Genomic DNA, 20,544 nt, shown 5'->3' with positions numbered 1-20,544 from the left:
ACAGCCCTCCTGTTCGGTTAGGGTTGGTGACACCGAAAGGAGCACCGAACAGCAAGATGGGACAGAGCACTGGCATTCACTGAGTACCAATTATGTCACAGCCGCCCCTATGTGTGTATCGGGTTGTCTATTATACCATGCGGTGCTCATAAGTGCCCTGCTGAATTTTACTTCTTCCAGTTTATAGCTGAGGAAAATGAAGCTCAGAATAGAGGACCGGTACATGTGGCTGAGCCATGAATCAACAGCTCAAGTCTTGATTACAAACCGGAAGCCAGCTCATGAAACCCTGTCTTCCTTTTATTCCTCTTCCCTATTGCTGGGTGACCTAACTTGAAGTTCTTTAATTTATTTTTTTCTTTAACTGGGTAGGTAATTACACATTCTTTTCTTTTTAAACTTTTTTTATTTATTCTTTGTGTCTTTTACACCATGCGTCTCCATCCCGTTCGTTTCCCTGTCCCTTCATATCTATCCTAGCTCTTGCAATCCATCCCCCCAATAAGAATTTAAAAGGAAGAAAGGGAAAGGGGGGGATCTCATCCTGGAAGCTGCAGTGTGACACAGTGGATCATGAAGTAAACACTTCATGATATCCATATATCTTTACTTGAAAGTGTTCATTGCAAAGAGTCATTGGTCTGAGTCAAGATTTCTGGTTCCTGGTTTTTATTACACTATCGATGTTGGACCCTCCCTGGGATTTCTCTTGGTTATTCTGTTGCTGCCCTGTGTCGTGGAGACCCTGCAGCTTTGGGTCTGCAGGACCGGCTCCTTCGCATGTTCTCACTGATCACAGGTGGGGTGGATGTTGGGTTCTGCGCCTTGGCAGTTGCAGGGTTGGTCAACCCACCAGGTTCCCCTGTCTTCACCACCAGGGTGAGCTCTTCAGCTTTGCCCAGGCTGGTTCACCCTTTGCAGCGATGAGTAAGGGGTGGGGCCAGTTCTCCTGCTTCCACACCCTCAGGGTCAGCTCTCCCTCACCTACACCCCCAGGGCCAGCTCTACTGTGTTGTCCAGGAAGGTGTAGGGGCCTCTCCACCCAGTGCTGCAGCTGGTGAAGGGTAGGGACAGCTTTCCTGCTCTTATGACCTCAGGGCCAGCTCTCCCACCTGCCACAGACATTGAGAGGTGGGGGAGGGGCACCCCTCCCCCCACCCACACCACCATATGGCAGGTGAGGTCTGGGGCCAGATCCCCCATGCTCACATCCTCAGGGTCGGCTCACCTGCATCCCCATTGATAGGATTAGCTATGCTGGGCTGCCCATGTGAGACCCACTTTCCCAGGTGCTGCAGCTGGTCTGGGAGAGGCTCAGCTCCCTCCCCCGCCACAGGTGGCAGGGGCAAGGGGGGAGGGGCTTCTTTTCCTCTCCATCACCACCACAGGCAGAGGAGGAGGGTATGACCAGCTACCCCATGCTCACAGCTTACCTGCTCCTCTGCCTACACGGTCAGCTCCACTGTGCTGCCCAGATGAAGTGCAGGGCCCACTTCTGGAGAGTTTCAGCTGGTAAAGGGGAGGGCCAGCTCCCTCGGCAGCTGGAGGTGGTAGGGGCAAGGGAGAAGGGAGTCTTTCCCTCGCCCCCACTACCACAGCGAAGACTAGGGAGGTGGTACCAGCTAGGCCCCTCTCACTTACTCAGGGTGGTTCACCCTTGCCGCTGTCTACGGGGTCAACTCTACTGTGCTGTCCAGGTAAGGTGCAGAGCCCATTCTCCTGAGTGCTGTATATGGCAAGGAGTTGGGTCAGGTCTCTCAGCTGCTACAGGTGTCAAGAGGCAAGGGGAAGAGGGCATCTTTCCCTCACCCATACCACCACATGGCAGACAAGAAGGGAGTGGCCTGCTCTCCCATTCTCACACCCTCAGGACCAGCTCACCCATGCCCCGTTGACCAGGATCAGCTCTACTGTGTGGTGTAAGACCTCTCTCCTGAGTGTTTCAGCCAGCAGGAGGTGGGACTAGTTCTCCCTAGTGTTGCAGCCAGTGAGGGGTGGGGCCAACTCTGAGCAGCCATTTTCCCTGACCTTCACTAGTATCAGGAGCCACAGACATCAACACAGACCATGGCTGCATGAGAGCCATGAACACAGACACGGATCCCAGTAGCAGCCCTGGGTAGCAATCAAGTCGCCCACCTCAGGCCTCTTCATCACTGTCACCTCTTCAGATCTGGCTCCACCCACGGGAAAAGAACTACTCTCTGTCTCTATCTCTGTCTCTCTCTGTCTCTGTCTCTGTCCCCCCCCCACCCACACCCCACCATACATCTGCTCACTATAATAATGCCCTTCTGCCTGACGCCACGAGGTACCAGGTGGGCCCATGCTTCCTCCTCAGCCAGGACAGAACACCCCAGCCTGTGCATAGGTCTCTTTGCCCTGCTCAGTCCCTCATCTATACATTCTATTCTTACAAGCATTTTTCCTGTACTATATATCCTTAACATTTAGAATGTGTACTTAAAATCTGACATGACTTACTTCTACCTTTCCCTGAGCTATTCAAAGTCTTCATAATGTGTTAGGATTGGTATGTCCCTGGCAAATCTGGGAAGCTTCCCTCTCTCTGTTAAACTGAGCCACATGAATATTTAATATTTACTAGCCTATAAAATAGTAACTCTTAAAAAATACTTCCCACAAAACAATATCTTAGTTGCATTTTATGTTTATTTACGTATTCCACTTTATTTTACTTATTTTAATGTGAATGTATATTTTGCCACATTTATGTCTGAGTACTACAGGTGTGTCTGGTGTCAATGAGGTCAGAGGGGACAGAGGGTCCTCTGGAACTGGAGTTACAGGTGGTTGTGGGCGGCCATGTGGGTGCTGGGACCGGAATGCAGCCCTCTGAGGAACATCTCAGCTCTTAACTGTGCCATCCCTCTATTTGATCTTGCTTTGAGATGGATTCATTAAGTTGGCCAAGCAGGTCTCACTTCTGCCCCTCCTGCCTTACCTCCTGTGTAGCCATGAGGAGAGACCTTACCACCAGGCCAGATAAAGCACCTGTAATGCCACTAATAGTGTTTAAAAGCAGTTTCATTATTTTTGTTGTGGTCACTGTTCTATTGATGTGGAGAAACCTCACGGCCAAGGCAACTCTTACAAAAAGAAACATTTAATTGTGGCTGGCTTACAGTTTCAACAGTTTAGTCCATTATCATCATGGCAGGGGACATGGTGGCATGCAGGCAGACATGGTGCTGTAGAAGTAGCTGAAAGAGAGAGAGAGGTGGGGGGGGGAGACTGGACCTGGCATGGGTTTTTGAAACCTCAAAGTCTACCCAAAGTGACACACATCCTCCAAGACCTTCTAATCTTTTCAAAGAGCTCCACACCCTGATGACTAAGCATTCACATATATGAGTTATTGGGGTCATTCTTATTTAAACCACCATGTTTTCGAGATAAATCTGAGAGCAGTAATCCCACTCCGCAAATGTCTTAAAACATCTTCATTTTACAGTCACTCTTACATGATAGTTGAGCTGGGTATAGAACTGGGTTGGTAGCTGTTTGTTCTAAGCATTTTGTCTTTCACTTTTCTTTCCTTTCATGGCTCTTATTTAATATGCACCCACCTTCCTCACTCTGTCCTGCTCACTCCCTAGCTTTACTTCATGTTTTCAACTCTTTGTCTCAAGTTATACTCTAGATTTTACTTCAGTTCCAACTTTTTAAAAATCTGACTAATTCTCTCTTTGATCTTGAAAAAGCTGTGATTCACCCTTTATGTTGAATGTTTAACATTTGAGATTTATTGTTTTATTCCATATGTTCCCTTGATAACTATATCTTTTTTTGTGTTGCATTGTTCTTATGGTCCTGGTATCTATTCTTTTTTTAACATTTTAATATTTAACTTATTACAGTGCTGGAGATTGAACCCAGAGCCTAACCTGTGCTCTATCATTAAGCTAGGCCTGCAGCTAAATTTACAATTTTCAAAAATCATTTGTGTTTATGTATATCTGGGTGGGGGTACATGAACATGAGTGTTGATGCCCATGGAGGCCCAAACTGTGGGATCCCCTTGGAGCTGGAGTCACAGACAGTTGTGAGCTGTGTGATGTGAGTCTTGGGAATTGAACTCTAGTCTCTGGAAGAGTAGTAAGTAATTTTAAATGGTGGGCCATCTCTCTAGCCTCCTTCATAAACTTCTTTTTAAAAATTTTTTATTATTTTAATTTTAAATAGCTTGTTTCACATGTCAATCCCAGTTCCCTCTCCCTCCCCTCCTCCCGCATCCCCCCCAGCCTCCCACCCTATCTTCACTTCCTTCCACATAGGGGATATCTAGAGTCTTTCATTTCACTCAGGGCAGGGTCCAGACACTCCCCTAAGAGTCCAGGCTGAGGAGAGCATCCCTCTTTGTGTTATGGACACACGAAGTCTGTTTGTACGCCAGGGATAAACACTTATCCACTGCCCAGGACCCCATAAGTTGCCCAGGCCTCCTCACTGACTCTCACATTCGGGGGGTCTGGATCAGTCCCATGCTGGCCTCCCAGCTGTCGGTCTGGTGTCCAAGAGCTCTCCCCTGTTCAGATCAGCTGTCTCTGCTGGTTTTGCCAGCCCATTCTTTGCCAATTTGCTCATCGCTCCTCTCTCTGTCACTGGGTTCCTTGGGTTCAGTTCAGTGTTTAACTGTGGGTGTTTGCCTCTGCTTCCATCAGTCACTGGGTGAAGGCTCCAGGATGGCTATAGACATCAAGTTCATTATCAGGAATGGGCATTCGAGGTGGTCTCTACACTATTGCTTAGCTTGCCAGTCTTCATAAACTTCTCAAAGTATCATTCATATATATATATATATATATATATATATATATATATATATATAATCAAGAGTAAGAATTCTTTTATCTGCCATGCCTGATGATGATCCCTTATGGTGGTTCCAGCTTGGACTGTGACTTTTTTCTTTGATTGTGACTTGTTCTCCATAGCATTCTCTTGTAGCCTTGATCATAGACCTGTCTGGGAGAGTTGCTTCTCTAAAGGCATCTGCCAGCTACTCCAAGTTTTAGCAGCTTTGGCCGCCTTTTATGTTTTGTTTTGTTTAAGCTTGGATGGACACAATAGAATCCAAGCCTGCCCATTGGCTGAGGGTACTGAGTCCTTGATATGTGGACACTAGTCTTTCCTTGCCAATAGGCAAGACTGACGTTCTCTCGATTTCCACATCATAGATGCACCAGCCCTGGAGATCCCCACCTCTCTGTGACAGTTCAGCTCTGCTACACAAGGTCTGAGGCCAAGACTCCTCGGCGGTTTAAGCTCAATACTCAGCCCCAGTCAAGATGATCATAATATCACGAGCTGTTTTCCTTCTGACATGATGTCATCTTGATGTGGAATTTCCTCTGTCAGTCCAACACAAGGACTTCTCTCTTAACCTTGGGCTTAGCTGTGGCTTTGAGTTTCTTTTTGGTTCTATTTTTTCCAGCCACCCCAGCTCCCAGATTTGGAGAGAGGTGAGACTGGGAGGCACAGCTCTTTCCCATCTGCTCAGCATGGCTGGCCGGCCAGAAGTCCTAGCCCCTCTTTCACAGAGCACAGCTGCTTTGGTGTTGGAAGAGACTCACTTAATTCATGTTCTATTTTGTTTGATGGATGTTCAGAGGGAAGAAAGGCCCAGTTCCCTCAGAAGTCAGATAATAAGATGAAGATTTCGCTTGTTGAAAGGAGGGAGCCAAGAGAGCAAGGCAGGGAGCCCAGAGAAGAGCTGACAGGGGTACTTCTTTGAAAAAAGTTCAGAGCTACTTGGGGCAGGCAGGAATGGAGCCAATCTCTGAGGGGGCTGGAGTGCTGAAAAGATCCAGGGGGCCCAGGGGATAAGTAGCATCAGCATCTCCACAGAAATGCACACAAGCAGCTTCAGTCCTGGGAAGAGGCCCAGGCTGCCTGGGGGTGGCCTGGAGACAAAGAAGCAACTGATCCTAGGAAGAAAATCCAATGTGGTCCAGGGAGATTTAATTTTGTTTAACCCTTGTCTGACTGGGGCATCCCATAGCTTCTAAAAGAAGACTTTTCTGCACCTTCATGAGCATGGAATGAGAGGCAGCTCCCATTGTTATGGCCCCTTTCTGCTGCTGCTGCTGCGCAGTAACCTGACCACCCTCCAGTGCTTACCCTACTCAACCAGCATCCATTCCCTCAGGTCAGTGTCTAGAAGTACGTAGGAAGGGAAGAGCATCCTGTCACCTGCAGGTTGTGCAGCTGCCCTGAGCTGTCCTGTAGAATGTGTCCTGCCCTGCCCTGTATTGTAGGATATGTCCTGCCCTGAGCTGTCCTGTAGAATGTGTCCTGCCCTGCCCTGTATTGTAGGATATGTCCTGCCCTGAGCTGTCCTGTAGAATGTGTCCTGCCCTGCCCTGTATTGTAGGATATGTCCTGCCCTGAGCTGTCCTGTAGAATGTGTCCTGCCCTGCCCTGTATTGTAGGATATGTCCTGCCCTGAGCTGTCCTGTAGAATGTGTCCTGCCCTGCCCTGTATTGTAGGATATGTCCTGCCCTGAGCTGTCCTGTAGAATGTGTCCTGCCCTGCCCTGTATTGTAGGATATGTCCTGCCCTGAGCTGTCCTGTAGAATGTGTCCTGCCCTGCCCTGTATTGTAGGATATGTCCTGCCCTGAGCTGTCCTGTAGAATGTGTCCTGCCCTGCCCTGTATTGTAGGATATGTCCTGCCCTGAGCTGTCCTGTAGAATGTGTCCTGCCCTGCCCTGTATTGTAGGATATGTCCTGCCCTGAGCTGTCCTGTAGAATGTGTCCTGCCCTGCCCTGTATTGTAGGATATGTCCTGCCCTGAGCTGTCCTGTAGAATGTGTCCTGCCCTGCCCTGTATTGTAGGATATGTCCTGCCCTGAGCTGTCCTGTAGAATGTGTCCTGCCCTGCCCTGTATTGTAGGATATGTCCTGCCCTGAGCTGTCCTGTAGAATGTGTCCTGCCCTGCCCTGTATTGTAGGATATGTCCTGCCCTGAGCTGTCCTGTAGAATGTGTCCTGCCCTGCCCTGTATTGTAGGATATGTCCTGCCCTGAGCTGTCCTGTAGAATGTGTCCTGCCCTGCCCTGTATTGTAGGATATGTCCTGCCCTGAGCTGTCCTGTAGAATGTGTCCTGCCCTGCCCTGTATTGTAGGATATGTCCTGCCCTGAGCTGTCCTGTAGAATGTGTCCTGCCCTGCCCTGTATTGTAGGATATGTCCTGCCCTGAGCTGTCCTGTAGAATGTGTCCTGCCCTGCCCTGTATTGTAGGATATGTCCTGCCCTGAGCTGTCCTGTAGAATGTGTCCTGCCCTGCCCTGTATTGTAGGATATGTCCTGCCCTGAGCTGTCCTGCAGGATGTGTCCTGCCCTGCCCTGTATTGTAGGATATGTCCTGCCCTGAGCTGTCCTGTAGAATGTGTCCTGCCCTGCCCTGTATTGTAGGATATGTCCTGCCCTGAGCTGTCCTGCAGAATGTGTCCTGCCCTGCCCTGTATTGTAGGATATGTCCTGCCCTGAGCTGTCCTGTAGAATGTGTCCTGCCCTGCCCTGTATTGTAGGATATGTCCTGCCCTGAGCTGTCCTGTAGAATGTGTCCTGCCCTGCCCTGTATTGTAGGATATGTCCTGCCCTGAGCTGTCCTGCAGGATGTGTCCTGCCCTGCCCTGTATTGTAGGATATGTCCTGCCCTGAGCTGTCCTGTAGGATGTGTCCTGCCCTGCCCTGTATTGTAGGATATGTCCTGCCCTGAGCTGTCCTGCAGGATGTGTCCTGCCCTGCCCTGTATTGTAGGATATGTCCTGCCCTGAGCTGTCCTGTAGAATGTGTCCTGCCCTGCCCTGTATTGTAGGATATGTCCTGCCCTGAGCTGTCCTGCAGAATGTGTCCTGCCCTGCCCTGTATTGTAGGATATGTCCTGCCCTGAGCTGTCCTGTAGAATGTGTCCTGCCCTGCCCTGTATTGTAGGATATGTCCTGCCCTGAGCTGTCCTGTAGAATGTGTCCTGCCCTGCCCTGTATTGTAGGATATGTCCTGCCCTGAGCTGTCCTGTAGAATGTGTCCTGCCCTGCCCTGTATTGTAGGATATGTCCTGCCCTGAGCTGTCCTGTAGAATGTGTCCTGCCCTGCCCTGTATTGTAGGATATGTCCTGCCCTGAGCTGTCCTGTAGAATGTGTCCTGCCCTGCCCTGTATTGTAGGATATGTCCTGCCCTGAGCTGTCCTGTAGAATGTGTCCTGCCCTGCCCTGTATTGTAGGATATGTCCTGCCCTGAGCTGTCCTGTAGAATGTGTCCTGCCCTGCCCTGTATTGTAGGATATGTCCTGCCCTGAGCTGTCCTGTAGAATGTGTCCTGCCCTGCCCTGTATTGTAGGATATGTCCTGCCCTGAGCTGTCCTGCAGGATGTGTCCTGCCCTGCCCTGTATTGTAGGATATGTCCTGCCCTGAGCTGTCCTGTAGAATGTGTCCTGCCCTGCCCTGTATTGTAGGATATGTCCTGCCCTGAGCTGTCCTGTAGAATGTGTCCTGCCCTGCCCTGTATTGTAGGATATGTCCTGCCCTGAGCTGTCCTGTAGAATGTGTCCTGCCCTGCCCTGTATTGTAGGATATGTCCTGCCCTGAGCTGTCCTGTAGAATGTGTCCTGCCCTGCCCTGTATTGTAGGATATGTCCTGCCCTGAGCTGTCCTGTAGAATGTGTCCTGCCCTGCCCTGTATTGTAGGATATGTCCTGCCCTGAGCTGTCCTGTAGAATGTGTCCTGCCCTGCCCTGTATTGTAGGATATGTCCTGCCCTGAGCTGTCCTGTAGAATGTGTCCTGCCCTGCCCTGTATTGTAGGATATGTCCTGCCCTGAGCTGTCCTGTAGAATGTGTCCTGCCCTGCCCTGTATTGTAGGATATGTCCTGCCCTGAGCTGTCCTGTAGAATGTGTCCTGCCCTGCCCTGTATTGTAGGATATGTCCTGCCCTGAGCTGTCCTGTAGAATGTGTCCTGCCCTGCCCTGTATTGTAGGATATGTCCTGCCCTGAGCTGTCCTGTAGAATGTGTCCTGCCCTGCCCTGTATTGTAGGATATGTCCTGCCCTGAGCTGTCCTGTAGAATGTGTCCTGCCCTGCCCTGTATTGTAGGATATGTCCTGCCCTGAGCTGTCCTGTAGAATGTGTCCTGCCCTGCCCTGTATTGTAGGATATGTCCTGCCCTGAGCTGTCCTGTAGAATGTGTCCTGCCCTGCCCTGTATTGTAGGATATGTCCTGCCCTGAGCTGTCCTGTAGAATGTGTCCTGCCCTGCCCTGTATTGTAGGATATGTCCTGCCCTGAGCTGTCCTGTAGAATGTGTCCTGCCCTGCCCTGTATTGTAGGATATGTCCTGCCCTGAGCTGTCCTGTAGAATGTGTCCTGCCCTGCCCTGTATTGTAGGATATGTCCTGCCCTGAGCTGTCCTGTAGAATGTGTCCTGCCCTGCCCTGTATTGTAGGATATGTCCTGCCCTGAGCTGTCCTGTAGAATGTGTCCTGCCCTGCCCTGTATTGTAGGATATGTCCTGCCCTGAGCTGTTGGGCTACCAGGAGGAGACTTGAAGTTGGGAGGAATACAGTTTGCCTCAAACAAAGGCGACAGTCAAGTTTCTGGTTGCCCGATACTAAGAGATTCAAGCCACTTTGGCAGACACTAGAAGACCCCAAACCCCTTCCCTCTCCCACCCCCCACCCACAAGGGCCATGAGTGGCAGTCAAGAATGATGTCTTGGAGGGAGCTGGGGACTCAATTCTATTCTTGTTCAGCTGGTAGGATGCCAATCACTACATCACAAGTGGCCTGATTGGTTGCACTAAATAAATAGCAGGGACACAAATATCCCAGGGTAGGAGTGAGGAGAGAGGGGTGCAGAAAAGAAGATAGCTCACCCACTGGCTCCAAGACACCAGGAAAGGGTTTCTTGAGTGTAGGTAAGAGAATATAGGGGGTTTTGAATCCCGCTGAATAGACAATGGAAGCCCAGAGCTGCAACATGGCCAGAGGAAGCATTATGCTGGGGCACTTTGAGTGAGCCAGGAGAGTAACACCAGGACCCCAGGGCTGATGAAGGTCCAGAGACCCAGGGATGCTTTCCTCAATTGGTGCTGGTATAGCAAGCACTTCCATAGACATCCGTCGAAGCCCTGTGCCTGCAATGATTCATTTAGTCCTCAGAACAACCTTGCTAGTTAGTCAAACTAACGTGCAGACCTAGCAAGCCGCTCCCCGAGTTCCCAGCGTCAGTAAGAGGTGAGGTTACCTTCCAAGTCTTGCTGACTGGTTCAGGTGCCCGTGCTCTTCATCGCAGACTTAGTTGTGTTTTTAAACGGAGAAGCATGTCAGTAGATAGTAATATGGGCACCATTGGCTGCTACATTGTGATGTTATGTGCTCTGTGCCAGTGCCCCCTAGGAGAGTTCCGTGAGAAAGTGTTACTCTCAGAGATGGGAGGTGTAAGACCACCCACCCAAATCACCACGACCAAGTTAATTAAAGCATGCAGATAATTAAAGCAAGCTTTTTAAAATCATGTACCCATCTCTCCCTAAAGTGAGTTTCGAGAGATCAGTATTAGATGTGAGGAAGGCAAGGATAGGCAGTTTCCAAACGGGGGACTTGGCAGGCAAAATAGATGGGTTACAGGAGTAGAACATGAGCATAATGACTCCCCGAAACAAAGACATGGTTGCGAGGTGGTCATAAAGCCACAAAATTGTTTTGAAGCTAAAGTGGGGTTGCAACTTTCTGAAACAAAGACCTGGTTGCCGTTGCTGTTTCCTGGAACAGGCAGTACAGAACCATGTGTAGTTACGGTTACAGGTGGGAGCAGGGAGGTGGGTTACAGGGAGAAGCAGAGGTTTAATCATAAACAAGAATGAGCCTAGTTTGCCTCTACTATAAGATTGTTAAGCCTAAGATGAAGTCAGGCTGGTTCATCAAAAGTAGTAGTGTTGCCCACTTCTGTGAAGGCGGAAGAGAAGCCTAATGGTGAATTCGGTCACCAGTTAATAAGTGGCCAGGCTATGGTGCCAGCTTTTGTGTCTGTGATACAGCAACCCCGTGGCAGAAAGAGGTGGAGGTGCTGATTGGTGGAGGGAAGCTGTCCCCCATACGTGAACACGGGCACTCACAGCCTAGGCCTTCCCTTCCTGGGCTGCCTGGAGAAGATGAAGGTACCAAGGATAGCTCCTTTTTCAGCATTGTTTCTTTTCTGTAACAGCAGCTTTGAGAATGTCTGCCAAATCCTGCCCGGCCCCACTTTTTATACATAAAGCTTTACTGGAACGGAGCCATGCCTACTCTCTATGGAGAGTCTATGGCTGCTTCCGTACACAATGGTAGAGTCTCGAATGCTGCAGTGGGGACCGCATGTCCCACGTGCCTATGTTGTTTCCTGTTTGACGCTTGGGGGGGGGATGGTTTGCTGAAGTGAAGGTAGACTTCTGCTAAGGGATAGGATGATGGAATGCAGAAGGAGCCAGGAGGAGGGGGAAACCATAGTGACTGTCAGCCACTCGACAACTCCATATGTGTCACTGGAGCCCACCTGTGTGTCAAGTGTGTGCTGCTGCACACTAAGGATGCCGACGTGCAGAGGATAACCTACCGGGAGGAGCACACGTGTATTAACAGGTAGATCAGTGAACTAGAACTTGGATGCCCTGGGGAAATGAACTGTGTGTGACACACATGAGTGATGAAGGCGGCAACAGCTCCATCCTTATTTATTATCTCAGCTCCTCCACTTCCTGGAGCCTCTAGACAGTTGCAGGGAACCCAGCAAATGGAAGCCGATGGAAGACTCCGCCATTCACTGTGCTACACGTCAAGGACTGGACAGGCATGAGCTCTGCTTTCGGAGCCTTTCCTTGATTGTCACGGGGGGGGGGGGATGGGAAGTTTTGGTACTTGCAAAGTTGCTTCCCATTCTTCCAACAGAGTAAGGGGGCAGGGTGGGGAAACAGTGCAGGAGGCTAGAGAGAAGTGCTGACTTCTAGTCATCCCTCGCCATGGTTAAGGTTTCCCCCCAAACAAACACAGCTGAGGGGAAGAAGGAGGGGATTTACAGGCTCAGCAGGGAGGGCTTCTCCGAGCAGCTCAGGAGCTAGAGTGGAGTGGTGGAGCATGCCAGGGGGAAGAAGATCTCCTGGGAACAGCCAAGCATAAGCACAGTGTGTGAAGTCTATTAGAGGCTTGGAAGCATTTGTTACTGAGCAGAAGGTCACAGGCCACCATACTGAAAGTTATTGATCAGGTCCATGTCTGCTGAGCAAAGCACCCTGCTTCCTTGTGCAAACCTCAGGCCTGATCTCTCACTGACAGGCTCCACTGAGTCCAGTGGTGCAGAGCAACGATTAGCATTGTCAATTAGGCCTGGATGCATTGATTTCCTAATTAGCCTTTGGTTGTACTGGGATCTCTTGCCTTGCTGGGCTCTGAAAGCTTTGGCTGTCACCAATGTAAGAGAAACCCTTGTCCAAGAGTCAGGTGAAATATTACCCACCTTAGACATTGCCTTGGAAACTATAAATGGGCATTTGATAATTTTTGATATAAGCCCATGACCTTTCTTGTAAGTACAGACCCACTTTTCTTCCCTTTGCTTTTCTTTCATAAATCATGTCCATAAGACGTCTGCTGTGATTGATCTCTGTTTCACTGAAGGCCTGAAGCACTGTGCCTTGGGATTCTCATGATTTTCCTCCCCAGCCCTTGTCCTTACTGCCCTGTTACAGGCAACTCAACCACACCTAGATGTAAAGCTGTTTGTTTGCTTGCCTGTTGGTTTTAGTAAATTGCTTTGACGGGCAAAGTGTTGGACCTAAATAAAACAGAAATCATTCTTTTTCTTTTGCTCATATTTCATTAGTTCTTCCCACAAAGTATAAAGCTGGGGCTGGAGAGAGAGGTGGCTCACTGGTTAAGAGCAATCCTAATGCTGCTCTTGCAGAGGACCTGAGTCTACTTCTAGGCATTGACGTGGTGCTGGCAAGCTTCGACCCATAACTCCAGTTCCCAGGGATCAGACACATGCAGGCAAAGCATTCACATACATGAAATAATACATCCAAACGGGAAAAGCAGATAACTGGCATACACAGAGGTGGACTGGGCATGGCCAGCCCAGGGTTAGCAGACGTGGGAAGGCTAAAAGCAGGGAAGGCTGTCACAAGGCATCTGTCCTTTTGTGTCTTTTTCTTTTCTTTTTCCTCTCCTACATTACATCCCACACTCTGTGTCTTTTCTGAGGGTGCAGGACCAGTTAAGAGGAGTTGGGTTGAGCAGGCTTTTCCCAAACTTCCTCCATGCTAGGACAGCGGAGTTGTTTGACACAGAGGCCAAACTGGCAGCGGCTGTTTGGGAGTTTGGAGCAGCACCCAAGATTGTCGCCGGTGCCGTGGCAGCAGCACAAGGGAAGTCCTTTTTCTTACGCTTGGAATTTCACACCACAAGAAACCTTGGGAGAGGAGGGACACTCAGTAGGTCTACAAGCAAGGCAAGGGTCTATGGGGCCTACATTCACTACGTGGAGAAAATGGCAGTGTTAATGTCTAGAAATACCCAGTTGTCACATTTCCAGGCATGACCTGTGTGTTACAGGCTGGCCTCTGGGTGAGGTGCCCCAAACCAGAGCTAATATCACCGTTCCCCCCTTCCCCCTCCCCGCCTCTCAGGTTTGCAGCCAAGGGAGCCACATCCACCAGTAGAGGGCGCCAGGCATGGGAACAGAGCCCTGCTCAGAGTGGGGAGTTCAGCAATGCAGTTGGTTAGAGGGCGAGTACCAGACAATCGGGGTCGGAACTGTTGTTTACCTTGATACAGCTGCTGGTAAAACTGGAGATCTAGCTATGGTCTGTGTGACCCCAGCACCCTGACTCTGATTATGGAGGTTTGCGACAGAGGAGTTAATGAAAAAACTGCTGAGAGAGCCAGGGCGGGGACACGGCCTCCTCCCCCAGGGAAACTTCAGCTTCTGAGGCCTGTGTCTGGGAGGACCCCAGTGTCCTACCCAGCAGCCTGAGCTTACAGGGGCAGAAGGGTGATGACTTTCAGACATGGCTGGGTGGAGAGCAGCAGAGTAGAAAGGTCAGAGCACCATCTTTGGAGTCAGACCAACTGGGTTAGAATTGTAGCCCTGTCCTCCTGTTTGTGACTGGATGTTTATGGGCATTTGTATATCCTCTTTTTTTTTTTTTGAGACAGGGTTTCTCTGTGGCTTTGGAGCCTGTCCTGGAACTCGTTCTGTCGACCAAGCTGGCCTCAAACTCACAGAGATCTGACTTCCTATGCTTACCAAATGCTGGCATATCCATATTTTTGATGACCATGCTTCCGTTTCCGAATCAGGAAGATGGGAATAGACGTATCACCTCAGTGGGTTTTGGAGAGGCACTCAGTCCTCCTACCTCTACCTGACTTACAGCAGAGGCCAGAAATCAGGCCACTTAGCCTCTCATGGCCTCAGTTTCCCTTTCTAGGATAGTGTCCTTAGTGGTGAAGTGATAGCAGGCCTTGACCTCGATGAGAATTTACAGTTCAGGGTTCTTGGGCACAGCATCAGCTAGGCAGACATCAGATCCACCCGGAGTTTGGAAATTTCTGGATTTGGATCACAGACTCCTCCGAACTAAGTCAATATAATTTTCTGTGTTGCCTTCAAATCCCTAAAGGCTTGAGGCGGATTTCATTACTCGCCCTTCCGATTCTGCCTCTGGCCTCCTTATCTCAGGGTTCCCAAATCCTGCTTAGGAGTTTCAATATTTCTGCAAATATTTCTGTTGCGGTCTTTTCTACAAAAGGTGGAGCCTCTTGCCTGGAAACTGCTAACAGTTCTGCAGGGGCAGGGTGTGGCAAAAGTCCCCATGTGGCTCCTGAGCCTCTGTCCTCAGACTTAGACGCTGCCTGCCACCCCTCCCCTCCACCCCCCACCCCCCCAAACCCCCCCCACCCCCGGTTCCTTTAGCTGTCTTGCTCTGTCCTTACCTGTCACATGGATGAGTGGCTGCACTGCCCCCATCCAGCCTGGTGGTGGCTCCAGACCAGACCCAAGTGCTCCCTGTCATTGCCCGGCAGCCTGTGGGCCAGAACCACCCTGTAACACTTCTCCTAGACCTCCTGGCCCACAGCACTTATTCCTTATTTCTGCTTCACTGTGTTAGCACTAGGCTTCTTAGATGGAGAAAACAGTTCTGCAGAAACAGGTTCGGGATACAATACAACCGTCTCCCAGAGGAGAACTGAAACCAGCCACCGCCACCCTCAGTGTGCCTGCTTCTCCTTTGGGAACAGTGCTAGGAAGACAAACGGTGCTACTTCAGGGAGGGGCAAAAGCTCCCTAGCAATACAGCAGGGCCAGATGCCACCACCTGACTCATCATGGAGGCGCCTAGGCTCTGAGAACAACTGGGGGTGGCCCTGCAGACCTGGCTTCTCAAAGGGACCCCAGTTAAATGTTACCCCAGTATCCCCCATGAGCAAGAGAACAGGCTTGCACTGTTCTCCCTCTCCACTAGAGAGGCAGCCCGGTGCTCAGCAGCCCTGCCTGTGTGGAGGGCAAGGTCATTCAGCCAGAGTAAGCAGGTGATAGAATTCCAGCCCAACTCCCACTGCTCTGAGATGCTATGAGGGTGAGGGGTTGGGGAAGCCGCCTCTGAAAAGTAGTTCATGTCCCTTTTGAAAGTAAGAAAGCGCAGGCCAATATGATGCAATGCATCCAGCCCTTGCATGTGATAGGCCAGTGAGTGCTGTCCATAGTTTGGTTTCCTGCAACTTAGCCTAAACCCAGGACCCAGGTTTACCTGCTGAGCCCTGCAGCACGTTCTGACCAAAGGGTATCCTCTTTCTTCCTAGAGAATCCAACTAAAGGGTCTGAACCTCAACAAGAAGCCCCGAGATTAAGTTCAGGCACTGATATGTGACAAGTGGGAATTCTGAACAACTGTTTAAAGGAAATCTCTGCTGCCTGGTGTTGAGATGGAATGGCTGGAGCTTCAGCAGCCACTGAAACACAAAGGACCTTGGGAATAAAAGCCGTATACTGAGGGAGGCAGAGCAAACAACAGAATATTAAAATATATGCCGCCATGGCTGTCTTTTCTCTTCTTTCTCTGTGACGGGGTGAACAGGGTGGTGGTAGGCGATGGGGACGATGACCTTCTGTGCAGTAGACAGGGCTGAGCCATGCACACTCAGCTGTACACCAGCTTCTGTCCCATACACGCTTCCTGTAGTAAACAGTTTACTTCTCACAGAAATCACCACACAGAGAGCTCTGTTCTCACTTTACAGACAAAGGAGCAAGAGAATGGACATGGCCTCACTGTCCTGTGGTCTGAGAGGTTAAAGTCCGGCAGGGACCCTGAAGAGCCCACGCTCTGATTCCCTGTGTAGCCTGCCCTGCCCGGCCCCTGGTAACCGGGGGCCTTCTGTATCTGCTCTGTGTGTCCAGCCCTGCCCTTCTTTTGCGTGTGTGAGAGAGAAAAAGCCTGTAGTTTGCTCTAGCTGCTGTTATTTTGGGTTGTTTGCTGTCAGCTGCCCGGCTCATGCCCATCTGACACAGTCTCCAAATTGATTTCATGCCTCCAGGCACTTGTTCAAACCTCCCCTTCTGCCTAGCATGCCCACTCCCTGGGACACCACCCCCTCCATTACACAGCCTCCCTGTTACACAGCCTGGCAGTCACCAGCTCTGGGGGCAGCCTCACAAGCAGCAGAGCACCTTCCGGGGCAGAGGGATACTGACTTAGCTTCTGCATCCACAAAACTTAACCTGGCCTAAAACACAATAACCATGCAGTAAGTGTTCCCTGGATGTGATTGAGAGGTGAGGTCTTGTACCAAAAGAGGAACAAACAGTTCAACAGCCGACACACTGGAGTTCAGCATTACCTTGTCCTGATCCCCCAGTCAGCTCATAGTCCTCTGACTTGTTTTCAAATCCTGCAACAAAGTCCCCTTTATTAAAAGTAACATGTGCTCACTTTAACTGTGTGATGGGCAGCTAGAGATGGGCACTTTACACGCAGTTGCTCCTCTAAAGCACAGAGGTTTTTCAGACAAGGTGGCCATGCAGCTGGGGGAGCAGGTTCAGGCCAGCAGGGCTTCCTTGTGCCCCACACCGCAGTTCTTAGAAACAACAGTTCGCTGCTCAAAACACATGGAGTCGCCTGGGCTGCCCACAGGCCTGGTTCAGATCCAGCCTCTTCTCGCTGGTCGTGGTTTCCCCAGGGTGATTACTGAGGAGTCTCCCCCAGGATTGCTGGTGATTCTATGACTTCATCTCAGATAAGCATAGGCCATCCATTGACAGACAGTCTTTCTTAGGCAGGATAGTGAATGGAGCCAAAGAGATTCAAAGGAAGTGAGTAGAGGCTCCAGCTAGCCAGGAAAGCTTGGTGGCAGCTGCTGGACAGACCCTCTCAGTTTCGTGGGACCTCTGCAGACAGTAGGCCCACCTTTTCTTTAGACTGTGCCCAGAGCAGGTGCCTGTCTGAGCTGGTGAAAGGACAGCAGGATAGATGTTTTCTGGGAGAGGCATTGGACTATAGACAGATCTCTGTCTCCAGAGTTCTCAGAGACACAGGATTTACCTAGATTGGACCCATGACTGTTTGAGTACTGACATTCACCAGCAAAGCCTACTCAGGAATTCTGGGAAGGCTATTGCCTTGGCTATCTGGGAGAGGTGGAGCCAGATGCCAGAAAATCAGCGAAATGCTGGAGAAAAATCCCTGAGGGGTCCCAAGAGCCACATGATGGTAAATGCAAGCTGACTGGTGTGTTACAGCTCTGAGGTGAAAGGCTTCTCCAACAGAGGTGTTGCAGCTCTGAGTGGGGCGGTTTCCCCAGTGGAAGTGTTACAGCTCTGAAGAGAAAGGTATCCTGGCAGTTGGAAGCCAAGAAATACCACAAAGTCACACCTCACAACAAACCTCACACAAGAGATTTATTAGGAGAGACACAAGAGTGTGGCTGCCTCTGCTCAGGCAAGAAGCAGAAGGGGACTGAGAAAGATGAAGGCTTTATATAGGGCTTCTTGGGGGTGGAGATTGGTAGAATTTCAAGGCAAGTTCAGGGATTGGTGGGGTTTCAGGCTCAGGGATTAGTGGGTTTTCATGCTCAGGGATTGATGGGGTTTCAGGCTCAGGGATTGGTGGGGTTTTGAGCTCAGGCATTGGTGGATTTTCAAGCTCAGAATGGGTGGGTTTTCAAGCTCAGGGATTGGTGAGTTTTAGTGGATTTTCAAGGCAGGAACTGGGCTTGGACCTTTTACCCTACAGCTGGCAGACATGCAGGCTGCTGCGTCTTTTCTCTCCACAGCTCTCTGCAGACACTAAACCCATAGCTCTTCTCTGGCCGGAGTCCCGAGTTCAAGCCCAACTCCAATGATACCCATCATCTGAATTTAAATTTTAGTTTGTATCTCTAATATGCTATTTACTACACAAACAGAATGATTTGACTCTTAAATATACCAGCACCAGTTTACTATGTATATCTGCTAATGATCAACACTGACATTATATAGTTCTTTACATCTTGTAAATGGCCATCAGACTCATTCCTGCATTTGGGCCTCCCTCAGTCAGAGCTTCTGGGGTGGAAGAACAATGTAGAATCATGTAAGTATATGATTACAAAGAGAAAAATAGGAATCAACCTAACATCTGCATTATCATGTATGCAGACAAGGAAGCTGCCAAAAATCAGTTATGGTTTTCGCAGGGTTCTCAGTAAACATTGAACTGAGGTTGTGTCTTTGTTGCCCACCCCAGACATCACTCTTGCATCCCACAAGCTCTTCATGAGAGCCTGCTATGAAGCCAGACTTTGCTGAGGGCAGAAGACGCATGCTCCCCTCATGCCTATGTTTGTACAACTAATAGCATGCAGTGAGCTCTACCAGGCCTGCCTCTCTGCCTGTAGATTCTGCAATGCATTATTTATTAGATACTTCTGTTTTATTGTTTGTAAGTCCAATCATTAATATTGCTATTACTTGTCTATTAATTAATCCTCACACTAGCCTTGCTTAGTTTACAAGGCTGGAATAGAAGCACAGGAACAGTAGTAACACACTAAAGGCCACACCAGCAAGTGACTGAGCCAGCATTGAAGGCCTCAGTGTCTAGCTGTGGAGTCGACAACAATGGTCAGCTGCATCTACCTGGGACCATCTGGGCAGACTTTCCTGAGGAGGTGGCCTTTGAGCTGAGATCTAGAGGATGCACAGGGCACAGTAGTGGGTGGCGGAGGAAATGCACAGAGGTATCAAATGCTGAGGCTGGAGGGCCTGCTGTAGAGGGCAAGCTGGAATGTCAGGGAAGCACATGGTTAAGACACAGGGAACACACAGACAATCTGGAGGACATGTGCTCTCTCTTGCAAGTGAGAGGAGTCTTTGACCTTGTCAGAAAATGGCATGGTTGCATCAGCCTCAAGAGGGCAGAGTGTTGGGTAGGACGGAGATTGGAGGCTTTTGTGATTTGGGGGTGTGGGTTCATCATGACCTGTTCTCTTAAACCTTCTTGTCCCTAATTTTCTTCTTGCTGCTTCAGAGTCCTGGCCTTCTGGCTAACTCATTATATGCCACTGCAGCTAGACACCTCATCTCCTGGGAAGAGTGGTCGCTACACACTGCTGGAACTGTCCCCATGATTTTCTGCCTTCTTGTCATCCTCTAGGCTGACCAGGAGATGGTTCTAATGTCACAGCAGTCCACTGCTGAGTGGTATCAGAGTCATCTAGAGCTACCTACCAGAGTCATCTAGAGCTATCAACCAGGCTTCCATTTGCCTCTGTATAATGTGGAATGTGGAGCTACACAGGGTAGGTTGTCATATAATATTTATTGAGGGGGAAGTCACTTACATGAGAAGCTGAGAACATGAGGTCAGCACTCTGCTGGTCTTCAAGCCTTGACTGGAACTCCAAGAGAGGGGTGTCCCCTTCCTCCTAGCCCCTTACACCCTGCCCTCTCCCACGTACCTGTGACCACGCCGAAATGGGCATGGTCAGTACTAGGGGCATGTAAGATCTCTCCCTACATCTGTAATTGATAGCTCATAGGGACCTATTCTCTATGAGGTCACAGGTATGATCTGAGGGCTGTGGCAGTGTGGCAGGTACATGTATGTTGGAAGCATGAACCATGTGCTACTAGCATGTGCCTTTCAGACTTGCTGGTCTGGTCTCAGATGTTCCCAAACCTCCGAAGTGTGGAGGTGGTGGGATGTCATTCTTGGAGCACTGAGATCACAACAGGGTCAGAGTGAACACTTGGGCTGCAGGGCCACTGTGGGTTCTCAGAGCCAGTCCCTAGCTCTAACATGAACAGTTACGGGATAAAAAAGAGGTTGACTTTGCTCCCCAGACCCAAAGGAGCATATACTCTTACTTCCTTCCCATGACTCCATATGGAATCCTGCTCTTTCACAGATGTTGGTCCTCAAAGTGTCTGTACAGAGCCAAGTTGCGCATGGTGACTGGAGCCTACAACAGAGCCTTCTTTTGCTCTGGGCACCTCTTGAGA

At 49.9% G+C, this 20,544-nt stretch overlaps 1 long non-coding RNA gene across 1 annotated transcript; it reads left to right on the top strand.

Annotated features, from left to right (window-relative positions):
• The first annotated feature begins 1,395 nt into the window (after window positions 1–1,395).
• On the top strand, window positions 1,396–16,097 carry LOC110341488. The gene is made up of 2 exons (XR_005874493.1): window positions 1,396–1,697; window positions 15,864–16,097. It is a non-coding gene; the product is annotated as an uncharacterized LOC110341488 (long non-coding RNA).
• The last annotated feature ends 4,447 nt before the right edge of the window (window positions 16,098–20,544 follow it).

Source organism: Mesocricetus auratus, unplaced genomic scaffold, assembly GCF_017639785.1.
Source record: "Mesocricetus auratus isolate SY011 unplaced genomic scaffold, BCM_Maur_2.0 Super-Scaffold_100676, whole genome shotgun sequence".
Taxonomy (NCBI): domain Eukaryota; kingdom Metazoa; phylum Chordata; class Mammalia; order Rodentia; family Cricetidae; genus Mesocricetus; species Mesocricetus auratus.
Note: the sequence above shows the minus strand (reverse complement) of the source record. Positions and strands in the feature narration are given on the sequence as shown.